General features: G+C 41.1%; 1 long non-coding RNA gene across 1 annotated transcript; it reads right to left on the reverse strand.

Moving 5' to 3' along the window:
• Window positions 1–8,729: 8,729 nt before the first annotated feature.
• LOC129827732 (uncharacterized) lies at window positions 8,730–11,829 on the reverse strand. Its single transcript, XR_008755216.1, has 2 exons — window positions 11,226–11,829; window positions 8,730–11,088 (listed from the first exon to the last, which is right to left on the reverse strand). It is a non-coding gene; the product is annotated as an uncharacterized LOC129827732 (long non-coding RNA).
• Window positions 11,830–12,271: the final 442 nt, after the last annotated feature.

The following is a 12,271-nucleotide window of genomic DNA, read 5'->3' on the forward strand; positions in this document are numbered from 1 at the left end:
GCAAAGGAGAAATGCTCACTAACAGGGATGTAAATGTAACAGTATAACTTTACGGCGTCCCCTCGCCCCGACACGGGCGCGAACCAGGGACCCTCTGCACACATCAACAACAGTCGCCCACGAAGCATCGTTACCCATCGCTCCACAAAAGCCGCGGCCCTTGCAGAGCAAGGGGCAACACTACTTAAGTCTCAGAGCAAGTGACGTAACTGATTGAAACGCTACTAGCGCGTACCCGCTAACTAACTAGCCATTTCACATCCGTTACACTCACCCCCCTTTCAACCTCCTCCTTTTCCGCAGCAACCAGTGATCCGGGTCAACAGCATCAATGTAACAGTATAACTTTACAGCGTCCCCTCGCCCCGACACGGGCGCGAACCAGGGACCCTCTGCATGCACAACATTTTTGAGAAATAAGCTTTTTGTGCGTATGGAACATTTCTGGGATCTTTTATTTCAGCTCATGAAACATGGGACCAACACTTTACATGTTGCGTTTATATTTTGGTTCAGTATAACTACAGTCTACAGAAGCTGAAACATGAAACGTTTCACCCTTGCCCAGAACTCTATAATGGCTGGCATAATTCAAGCCCCTAGGAAAAGCAAAACAGGCTGAGACAACAATAAACAGGGTAATCCATTTATTGCTTGATATTAAATGATTACATTAAATCCTGCCCTTTCATAGCACTGTCAGCAACTTGTACAGAGTCGCCACAGGGGAGACTCTAGCCGAGGAGTACTCTTGCCTGTCTGTATTTAGTAAGTTTGTCTCAGAGTCTGATGTGCTCTCCAAACTGGAGAAATGTGTTTATTTATTTACCCTTTATTTAACTAGGCAAGTCAGTTAAGAACAAATTCTTACTTACAATGACGGCCTACCCCGGCCAAACCCTAACCCGGACACTGCTGGGTCAATTGTGCGCCGCCCTATGGGACTCCTGATCACGGCCGGTTGTGATACAGCCTGGAATCAAACCAAGGTCTGTAGTGACGCCTCTAGCACTGAGATGCAGTGCCTTTGACCGCTGCACCACTCGGGAGAAAACAATATCTCAGTGCACCACTGGGATTATACTATGTTGGTTGGACAATAAATTATATCAATTCCTTAAAGAATCAAATCTTTGTCAAACTAGATTAAGTTGCTACTGCAGCAATGTCCCCAATCCATATGAATTTATATATGGCGTAGTATGATTGTTGTTGTGTAAAAAAAAAAAATACCCAAGTCAACCATTTCCTGTTCAAGTAAACACATTTGAGAGAGGGTGGACCAAGATTCTGGCATATGTCATCAGAGCCACAGAGCTAATACAGATTTGTGAAAAATAGACCCCCTTTTCCCTGCCTCTTCAACATGGCCAAAAAGTGGGTGGGCCCTGTCTGTAAATGCCAGGTTAGATCACAGCCATTCATGGTTCCCTGCTACTGTTGCCTGGAGATAAACAATTATCATTGCTCTCTCCCCAAATGTCACATCCACCAATGGCTATTGCCTTCGGATAGAATTATAATTTTATTGACCTTCTGCTCAGTTGTTGCTTTCTGCTTGGACTAACTCAGCCCCCACACGGGTCTTGACTGAATAGTGCTTTTGTTCTAAAACAGTAATCTGGGCATCATTCAATTATGTCCTGCTAAATTAGAATGTTTTTGTTCTTTCTGGATGCTGGGATCCGCAAGACATTTGTCAGAGACATGCACATTCCCTCCTAATTCCCTACCTTCTGTAGCTTTTGCCGTTTATAAAATACTCTTCCTAAGCAAGAGATTATCAACTGTCTTAAAGGCCCAGTGCAGTCAAAAACCTGATTTCCCTATGTTTTATAGATGTTTCCACACTATGAGGTTGGAATGACTGTGAAAATTATGACAACGCCCTTTTAATGCATCCCTATGCTTCCCATCCGAAACAGTTCGGAACAGTTTGTGCATATATTATTGATTGCAAGCCAGATTTCAGAAGCCGAAGTCTATGCCACTTAGGCTGTGAATGGTCAACAGTAGGGATTCTTCAATTGAATGTTTGTTGTCATTCAACGATAAAGGACTTGTTTTCATGTACATTTTTCACTTGAGAAATACTGCACCAAACATCTTAGTTGCGTGACTAAGATCTCCACGGCAAAAAAAAAGAAAGAATTATGACAGATTTCTTTAGTTATCTTAGATAAGGCCATCATTGTAAATACGAATTTATTCTTAACTGACTTGCCTAGTTAAATAAAAAATAAATACATTCTGACTATTTTGAGGAAGTGTATACTGGCTACGGCATCTCAAGATGGACAAACAGTTCTAGCGAAGGTCTTTTAACTTCTACAGGATTGATGGGTCCCCCGATCGGACGGTTGAGCTAATGTAAGCTAATGTGATAAGCATGAGGTTGTAAGTAACAAGAAAATTTCCCAGGACATAGACATATCTGATATTGGCAGAACGCTTAAATTCTTGTTAATCTAACGGCACGGTCCAATTTATAGTAGCTATTACAGTGAAAGAATACCATGCTATTGTTTGAGGACTGTTGCACTGTTGAGAGGAGTAAGCATTTACTCCTTGTACCGTTTAAACCCCACTGTATCCTGTGCATATTACGACTCAACTTAGATTTATGTAAATGTAATTCTATCTAAAGATTTTAAAAGTAGTTTGTTTTATTGCCAAAAGTAGCTTTTTACACTATTGGCATCCTAAGCAACAAGGCTGAGGTAGAGAAGAGAGGTGAAGTGAGAGACCTACAGGGAGTGTGAGTGTGAAAAGTGTCTGTTTACTTCAAGGGAATATGTGAGGTGTAAATATTTTCCATGTCTGTCACTGCAACAAGCCTGCTGAGTTCAAAGGCCTTGACCCCCCCCTCCCCCTTCAGATCTCATCTTCAACCAGTCTGTACTATTAACCCGAAGACAGTACAATACATTAACATATAGCTTTTAAAACATTGGAAACTGGGTAACACTTTAAAAAGCAAGAAAAAACACAGGAGAGGACTATAACTATTTCGCAAAGCATTAGAGCAATAAACCTTATCATAAATCAACAAGCAGAACACAAATAATCCTGATAGGTATCAGTCTGGTGTTTTCTGTAATGACCTTAGTGATCACTGTTTTACAGCCTGTGTTCGTAATGGCTGCTCAGTGAAACGACCTGTCCTGATTTGTCATAGACGCTTGCTAAAAAACTTTAATGAGCAAGCCTTCCTTCATGAACTGGCCTCTGTAAAATGGTATGGAATCAGTTTGATCCCCTCTGTCGAAGACACTTGGACCTTCTTTTTTTGATATTTTCAGTGGTATTGTTAACAAACACGCCCCCATAAAGAAAATGAGAATTAAAAACAGGTTTCAGCCCCTGGTTCGAACGTGATCTTGTGGAGTTACTCCACCTCAAGAATTGCATTTGGCGAAAGTCTCTGCACACGCATACTCAAGCTGACTGGCTATCATTCAGGCAAATTAGAAATAAGTGAACTCAGGCTGTCCGGAAGGCCAAAGTTAGGTACTCTATTGTATTCTCTTGGGTATGCAATCTGGTTTCCACTCAGGTTATGGATGTGTCACTGCAACCTTAAATGTCCTCAATGATGTCACCATTGCCCTTGATTCTAAGCAATATTGTGCTGCTATTTCTATTGACTTGGCCAAAGCTTCTGATACGGTAGACCATTCCATTCTTGTGGGCCGGGCTAAAGAGTATTGGTGTCTCTGAGGGGTCTTTGGCATGGTTAGCCAACTACCTCTCTCAAAGAGTGCAGTGTATAAAGTCAGAAAATCTGCTGTCTCAGCCATTGTCTGTCACCAAGGGAGTACCCCAAGGCTCAATCCTATCCTCAATCGGACTTTGTGTTAAATGCTCTGCAACAAAGCTTTCTTAGTGTCCAACCAGCTTTCGGTCCCCTTACCTTGTTCTGAACACCTCCAAAACAAAGGTTATGTGGTTTGGTAAGAAGAATGCCCCTCTTCCCACAGGTGTTATTACTACCTCTGAGGGTTTAGAGCTTGAGGTAGTCACCTCATACAAGTACTTGGGAGTATGGCTAGACGGTGCACTGTCATTCTCTCAGCACATATCAAAGCTGCAGGCTAAAGTTAAATCTAGACTTGGTTTCCTCTATCGTAATCGCTCCTCTTTCACCCCAAACTAACCCTGATTCAGATGACCATCCTACCCATGCTAGATTACGGAGACATCATTTATAGATCGGCAGGTAAGGCTGCTCTCGAGCGGCTAGATGTTCTTTACCATTCGTGTAACGGATGTGAAATGGCTAGCTAGTTAGCGGGTACGCGCTAATAGCGTTTCAATCAGTTACGTCACTTGCTCTGAAACCTAGAAGTAGTGGTTCCTCTTGCTCTGCAAGGGCTGCGGCCTTTGTGGAGCGATGGGTAACGATGCTTCGTGAGTGACTGTTGTTGATGTGTGCAGAGGCTCCCTGGTTCGCGCCCCTGTCGGGGCGAGGGTACGGTCTAAAGTTATACTGTTACATTCGGCCATCAGATTTGCCACCAATGCTCCTTATAGGACACATCACTGCACTCTTTACTCCTCTGTAAACTGGTCATCTCTGTATACCCGTCGCAAGACCCACTGGTTGATGCTTATTTATAAAACCCTCTTAGGCCTCACTCCCCCCTATCTGAGATATCTACTGCAGCCCTCATCCTCCACATACAACACCCGTTCTGCCAGTCACATTCTGTTAAATGTCCCCAAAGCACCCACCGACCTGGTTCGCTCCTCTTTTCAGTTCGCTGCAGCTAGCGACTGGAACGAGCTCCAACAAACACTCAAACTGGACAATTTTATCGCAATCTCTTCATTCAAAGACTCAAGCATGGACACTCTTACTGACAGTTGTGGCTGCTTTGTGTGATGTATTGTTGTCTCTACCTTCTTGCCCTTTGTGCTGTTATCTGTGCCCAATAATGTTTGTACCATGTTTTGTGCTGCTACTATGTTGTGTTGCTACCATGTTGCTGTTATGTTGTGTTGTTACCATGCTGTGTTGTCATGTGTTGCTGCCTTGCTGTGTTGTTGTCTTAGGTCTCTCTTTATGTAGGGTTGTGTTGTCTCTCTTGTTTGGATGTGTGTTTTGTCCTATATTTATATTGTATTTATTTTTTATTTTTAATCGCAGGCCCCCGTCCCCGCGGGAGGCCTTTTGCCTTTTGGTAGGCCATCATTGTAAATAAGAATGTGTTCTTAACTGACTTGCCTAGTTAAATAAAGGTGACATAAAATAAATTAACTGTGGGACCTTATATAGACAGATGTGTGCCTTTCCAAATCATGTCCAATCAATGGAATTTACCACAGGTGGACTCTAATCAAGTTGTAGAAACATCTCAAGGCTGATCAATGGAAACAGGATGCACATGAGCTCAATTTCGAGTCTCATAGCAAAGGGTCTGAATACTAATGTAAATACGTTATTTCTGTTTTAAAGTTTTATACATTTGCAAAAATGTCTAAAATCCTGTCATTATGGGGTAGTGTGTAGATTGCTGTGGAAAAAAATATAGTTTAATCAATTTTAGAATAAGGCTATAACATAACATTTGGAAAAAGTCAAAGGGTCTAAATACTTTCCGAATGCACTGCACATATTTTATCTCAACACAATCCTACTTATTATTAATGTACATTTGTTGCTAAAATTGAAACAGCGGCTGCCACCTAGACAGTCACATCCTGTGTGATATTGTTTTAGTGCACTTAGTTCTTAAACTCACACAAGTCAACAACTTTCTGTTGAAAGAAGTGGAGAGTCCTCCCTGTCAGTTTGTTTGGTTTATGTTCTGGAAAGACGAGGCTACCGCATTTCACTGGACCTTTGTTTAACTGTATTAATTTGTTCATTAGCTAAACTAAGGCCTATATTAATTATCTCATTCCCATGTGAGGGTGAAGTAGCTGAATGTTTATTTCGGGAAGAGATATCAATCTCATCAGCATTAGCTGTTTTTCTAGAACAAGGAGTTGATTCAGATCTTGGGCCTTATATGGGTCTATAATATCAGGAGTTATTGCCATTGACTGAGTCATCTGTGAAGGGAATGAATAAACTACCAGTGAATGGTGAGGGGGATAGTTACCCAAGATTCACCTCGATTAATGATGACAGCTCACAGTCATAGTTGCCCCAGTTCCACTGGGAGAGGGGACTGCTGTACCAGCATTCTCATGCTGCAGCTGGTAAAAACAAATCCAGGCACACAAAACAAGCTCAGAGCAATGACAAGTCAGCCTTGTTAGCACACCGCTTAGAGCTATAGACTGCTGGTCACTGAAATTGCATCAGCCTGAAATATTTCCTATTGCACATGTCATAATAACTTTTGAAATACCATGACATATTTCATTAGACTTTACTTTTAAATGTTTGAATAACCTTTGAATGTGCTAGATGTAATCGTTGTAACTCCTGGAGAAACTAGAGAGGAGAAAAGCTTAGCCACTAGATTAACTCCTGAATAGATATTAGATTAACACATGTTTATATCCACAAAAATATCATGCATTACCCATTTAGGCAGACACACAAAGCCAGTCTGAACCAGCTAACTCTAATCTAAATGATCAGAATAGAGAGCAACCTCTCCACAATTGAACTGGAGGGGCCATTTCATAAGTGTCGTTTTTCATGTTAGAACATTCCACGAGATGTCTCTCAAGGTACAATTTGAAACAAGGGTTGCATAAAGTGACTGATAGCAACCTGAGCAAGCAATTTTGCAGCAAAGGGCAAAGACTGATAACACTTCTTGGAATAGTTCATCCATCTCCAAAGTTCATGATGACGTTAGAATGGCACACAAAATCATGTTTTCATACAAAATGTTCTGATTTACTAAGTAGGCTAATGAAAATATCAAATGATTAGCAGTGGTGTAAAGTACTTAAGGTAAACTACTTTAAAGTACTACTTAAACAGTTTTTGGGGGGTATCTGTACATTACTATAACATTTTTTCGGCTACTTTTACTTTACTACATTCCTAAAGAAAATTATGTACTTTTTACTCTATACATTTTCCCTGACACCCAAAAGTACTCGTTACATTTTGAATACTTAGCAGGACAGAAATGGTCTAATTCACACACTTATCAAGAGAACCTCCCTGGTCATCTCTACTGACTCTGATCTGGCGACTCACTAAACACAAATGCTGTGTTTCTGAATGATGTCTGAGTATTGGAGTGTGCCCCTGGCTATCCGTAAATTAAAAAAACAAGAAAATGGTGCCATCTGGTTTGCTTATTATAAGGAATTTGAAATTATTTATATTTTTACTTTTGATACTTAAGTACATTTTTGCAATTACATTTACTTTGATACTTAAGTATATTTAAAACCAAATACTGGACTTTTACTCAAGTAGTATTTACTGGGTGACTTTCACTTTTACTTGAGGTATCTTTACTTTTACTCAAGTATGACAATTGGGTACTTTTTCCACCACTGATGATTAGTTGCTCAAAGAACATACTTTCTGAGTTCCTATGTCACAACTCTCCATCTTTCAATATGACGTCTAGACTCTCATTATAACCTTGAACAACAGCTGACTCACTTCCTTATTTTAGCAAGTGGTTAGTTAGGGCATTTGCAAGACACAGCTGTAATGGTCTACACAGTATGGCCTGACACAGTGGCCCTATACAAACACTTCTAAAATGCATCCTTCTTCCCTTTCTTGAGGTGTTTGTTTGAGTTTAGGAATAAATAGTTGAAAAATAAACTTCAAGTGGCACTTCAACACAATGGTTGCTGTGGTGAAGCAAAATCAAGGACTTTGTTCATTGCTGTTAATGGGCTTTTCACAGACATACATGAACAAATGAATCCAGTGATTTTAAGGAGGGAAGTTAGTCATCTTTTACTAATCAAACTCTGGCTCATAACCATCTACCAGCGGCAAGAGAACTTCACAATATTCTGCCGCAATGCTAGCCTCCACAATCTGGCAACTCTTCCTCAAAACCCCCCAGGCAGTCACACCACCAACAACAATGTGCCAAATGTTACCAGGCACGTACACTATGGAGCCATTGAAACCATCTGATCCAGGCCTGTACATAACATAGAAGATATGGTAAACCACAAACACTGGGAGGAACCACCTGCTGGCATTTCACCCACGACTTCCTGTTTCACAGTGCCAAGCCACCCACCAGAGGTGGCTTAATAAACCTTTAGCAGAGAGACTGGCACACTGTCACATCACTCAGTCAGTCCCTCAGTCAGTTAGCCTGAACATCTTGGGGAAAGCCTCAAAAAGCAAAATACATATGATGATCATATTGCAAGACATAATTATTACAATAACACCTAGATGAAAAGAAAGATTAAGAGACACAAAACAAAACTCTCACTCTTGGAAAATAAACAGTGATGTCAGAGCTTCAGTCATGATTTCACACCCTTTCTAAATATATTTATCCCAATTCAGTTATTTTCATCCAATTTTGCCAACTGATTAAAGCTTGGAAAGAAACATGTATTCATACCCACCAATCACAGAAGCAGAAAGTGACATCATCTGGCACTTAATTTCAAGGGACCATCTTAAAACTCTCTTCTTTTCAGAACTTAAAGCGTATTGGACATGGGAGTGGGAGCTTAACAATTGGATAAGAGACTTCTATTTCTATCTATAGTCATAAGATTTCTAGAATATATGTATATATGAATAATATGGCTTTTTATAGCACCCATTACAGATCAAAAACATTGTTTTATCCAGACAAGTCTGTAAAGACGAGCAAGTTATTCCACTGAAAATGTGAATAAATATTCACTTCACTGGACCTGTTGAATCTTATCTCTCCCCTCTGGTCATATTTGGTACAACAACTTTGTTCACTGTGAATCATTGATAATGATCATTGCATTTTCCACAATGCAATACAGACCCAGGACTTACCTTTGGTCTGAATGGGGATATACAAAGAGGATCAAACCCAAAAATGCACCCTGCACAATCCAGTGTATAACAGGGTCTGGCTTGGTATGATTGTGGTCACACAAGAATCCCAGGATTGTTGCTTTGATTAAGAGTTCCGCGAAGGGTTCACGACGACTGTATTATTCAACACTGATGACTATTGGCTAGCTTAGACTTTGATGACTCAGGGTCCACTAGATCATATTTCCACCTTCATTTGTACATACATGATTGTAAGATTGACAGGTTCTCTCAGTTCCTGCTCTTCCTGCCTCAAGTTCGGCGATTGGAGCGTTCGTCGTCAGGGGCGTCAATATGTACCGCACGGCCCAGGCTCTTAGCCTTTGGGACACAGCACAAAAGTTGGGCACAAAAATAAATAAAAAACACTTCTAAGACTTACAGTACCAGTCAAAAGTTTGGACACATCTACTCATTCAAGGGTTTTTCTTTAATTTTACTATTTCTACATTGTAGAATAATAGTAAATACCTCACAACTATGAAATAACACATACACAATCATGCAGTAACCAAAAAAGTGTTAAACTAATCAAAATATATTTTAGATTTGAGATTCTTCAAAGTAGCCACCCTTTGCCTTGATGTCAGCTGTGCACTCTTGGCATTCTCTCAACCAGCTTCAAAAGGTATTCCTTTGGAATGCATTTCAATTAACAGGTGTGCCTTGTTAAAAGTTAATTTGTGGAATTTCTTTCCTTCTTAATGTGTTTGAGCCAATCAGTTGTGTTGTGACAAGGTAGGGGTGGTATACAGAAGATAGCCCTATTTGGTAAAAGACCAAGTCCATATTATGGCAAGAAAAGCTCAAAAGAGCAAAGAGAAACGACAGTCCATCATTACTTTAAGACATGAAGGTCGGTCAATCTGGAAAATTTCAAGAACTTTGAAACTTTCTTCAAGTGCAGTCATAAACCATCCAAGCTCTATGATGAAACTGGCTCTCATGAGGACCACCACAGCAAAGGAAGACACAGAGTTACCTCTGCTGCAGAGGATAAGTTAATTCGAGTTACCAGCCTCAGAAAATGTAGCCCAAATAAATGCTTCACAGAGTTCAAGTAAAAGACACATTTCAACATCAATTGTTCAGAGGAGACTGCGTGAATCAGGACTTCATGGTTGAATTGCTGCAAAGAAACCACTACTAAAGGACACCAGAGACGTGCTTGGGCCAAGAAACACAAGCTATGGACATTAGACGAGTGGAAATCTCTCCTTTGGTCTGATGAGTCCAAATTTGAGATTTTTGGTTCCAACCGCTGTGTCTTTGTGAGACGCAGAGTATGTGAACGGATTATCTCTACATGTGTGGATCCCACTGTGAAGTATGGAGGAGGTGTGATGGTGTGGGGGTGTTTTGCTAGTGAAACCGTCTGTGATTTATTTAGAATTCAAGGCACATTTAACCAGCATGGCTACCACAGCATTCTTCAGTGATAAGCCATCCCATGTGCTTTGCGCTTAGTGGAACTATCAGTTGTTTTTCAACAGGACAATGACCCAACACCTCCAGGCTGTGTAAGGGCTATTTGACCAAGGAGAGTGATGGAGGGCTGCATCAGATGACCTGGCCTCCACAATCACCCAACCTCAACCCAATTGAGATGGATTCGGATGAGTTGGACCACAGAGTGAAGGAAAAGCAGCCAACAAGTGCTCAGCATATGTGGGAACTCTTTCAAGACCGTTGGAAAAGCATTCCAGGTGAAGCTGGTTGAGAGAATGCCAAGGGTGTGCAAAGCTGTCATCAAGGCAAAGGGTGGCTACTTTGAAGAATCTAATATATATTTTGATTTGTTTAACACTTTTTTGGTTACTACATGATTCCATGTGTTATTTCATAGTTATGATGTCTTCACTATTATTCTACAATGTAGAAAATGGGTAAAAAAATAAAGAAAAACCCCTGAATGAATAGGTGTGTACAAATTTTTGACTGGTACTGTATATATATCTTTTCAACTTCTATATGCCTAAGTAATTGATGGAGCACAGTCTGTGTGGGTTGGGCCTGAGAGGGCGCCTCCTTGGCTCTGCGGTCCTCCTGAGAGTAGAGCTGTCTGAGACGAGCCCTCTCCAGGCTGTCAGTCTGAGTCTACAGGCTCTCTAAAACACAAACAAACAGGTTCAACATATATACACACACTAAGACAGAAGGTAAACAAATCCATCCTACAGAAGATACACATAAACTACTTTATGCGAATGCACACACATAATTAACAAGCAGAGTTTATAGTTACTCAGAAGTGCAGGGTCTGGGTTGGCCACTAAGGGGGTGATGGAAACATAGGCACCATCCTTTGGGTTTCCTGATAAGATAAACAAATACTTAAAAACAAAGAAGAGCTATGTATAGATTGAAACTCATTTTTTGACAATTAGAAATAGTTTCATAGAGGCCTTGTCCACTCTAGTGGTTCTACTTTCATAGAACTCATGATTAACAGTGCAAAATGTGAGGAAGTAGTCAGCTGGCACACTCATGAGGCTGCTGGGACAGAAAGAGAAGCTTCAGAGCCTCGTGGTCATCACACAGATCCATCAGCTCTGAAACACACATGCACATAGACACATTTAAGACAATATCTGTCTGCAGAGAGAACCAAGACTGGTTGAATATAACATGCTTGGTGTCCATTAGAGATGGCTCTGTGTGATTTACAGCTGATAGCCTTGCGATGGTCACACCCACTCATCAGCAAGCCCCATTAATGTCAGTGCTAATGAGAGTAGTAATGCTAGCATCACTACTGCAGGAGGCTTGCTCTTGGCCTTGCTCTAACGCAGCGTTGAGTGTAGCAGGAGGTGTAAGCAGACACCATTGGAGTTGACCAGTGTGAAATATTTAACGCCAGCCTTTGGTGAACCCCCCCCCCCCCCCCACACACGTTTCGGCACCCCCAACCAGATCCATGATTCTCACATCAACACTCTCCATCCACATTCCCTGCTTTAGCCACAACTGTGGCACTAAACTTGGGATAGACTCAAGCCCCACCTTTTCTGTAAGAGCAATGGCCTCCTGGACCATTGGCACAGTAGCATTTCAATCAGGAAACTGTCATCATCACCCCCCAGGCCTCCATTCCACCCTCCCTGATGACCCCTGAAACACTGAAAACATCAAATGTGAAACAAGTTGAATTCATAATATGACTTTGGTCCTACCTCTGTGTTTAATACAGATGAACATCATTCAAGAAGCTGTGAGAAACCGGAGTCCCTCGCGAGAATGAGAAGCCTAAGTCGCAAAAGATTTTTGATAAACATTCCATGGATTGGATAC

Source organism: Salvelinus fontinalis, chromosome 29 (assembly GCF_029448725.1).
Source record: "Salvelinus fontinalis isolate EN_2023a chromosome 29, ASM2944872v1, whole genome shotgun sequence".
NCBI classification, from domain to species: Eukaryota; Metazoa; Chordata; class Actinopteri; order Salmoniformes; family Salmonidae; genus Salvelinus; species Salvelinus fontinalis.